This window comes from Penaeus monodon, chromosome 25 (genome assembly GCF_015228065.2).
Source record: "Penaeus monodon isolate SGIC_2016 chromosome 25, NSTDA_Pmon_1, whole genome shotgun sequence".
Taxonomy (NCBI): domain Eukaryota; kingdom Metazoa; phylum Arthropoda; class Malacostraca; order Decapoda; family Penaeidae; genus Penaeus; species Penaeus monodon.
The window spans coordinates 16,078,650-16,079,371 of record NC_051410.1 but is presented as its reverse complement, the minus strand read 5'-3'; the positions used below and the strand labels follow the sequence as shown (position 1 = coordinate 16,079,371).

At 28.8% G+C, this 722-nt stretch overlaps 1 protein-coding gene across 1 annotated transcript in view; it reads right to left on the bottom strand.

The window, feature by feature from the left end:
• Positions 1–722, bottom strand: part of LOC119589070 (ubiquitin-conjugating enzyme E2 G1-like) — a gene marked incomplete in the record, with an annotated part of 59,651 nt that overhangs the window by 3,522 nt on the left and 55,407 nt on the right.

Here is a 722-nt window from a genome sequence, read left to right as displayed (position 1 = left end):
TCCACACGTTTACTGTTCTCCCTCGTTTCTTCATAAAGCATCTGTAACATATGTAATATACATAACCAAGCTCTGCAATGTAGACATAAGTTGGCGCCATCAGGATCATGTCAAGTTTTCCCTCACCTTTTGTCTTGGAGCGAGAATATCAGCTATTTTCTTACCAAAAGGTTTATCCTCTCAAAATTATACATACTTTAAAAAAGATAATTACCAAGCAGTGACATGTGATATAGTAGTCTACCATTATTTTTCCCTTCCTTTTTCATGATATTAATGAATCAATACCAATTTAGGCTTAATTAGGATTGAAACTAACTGAAGGACATGAAAGTAGCACCCTTATCAATTGATGTTTTATGAAAATTATATGAAATATAATTATATATGTTACACAAACATTTCATGACTGAAAGTGTTAGAAAGGGAAAATGAAATATAAGCAAAGGGTTATTATATCATATATTTACATATTTCTGCATTTATTTAATTTATCTGTTTTTATTATGATTATCATTACTTTAGAATATTCATCTTTTAGTGAGTGTACGCTGTAAGGAATATAGGTGAGAGCATTAATCATCAATAAAAAAAAAAAAAATGGAATGTCAGTTTTTTTTTTATATGCTTTTTTGGGTATTTAATTTCAAATATTAAAAGTGAGTGACACAATTTGCTCAGACCTTTTTTTTAACAAGGTTATAGTGTTACATTCGAATGCT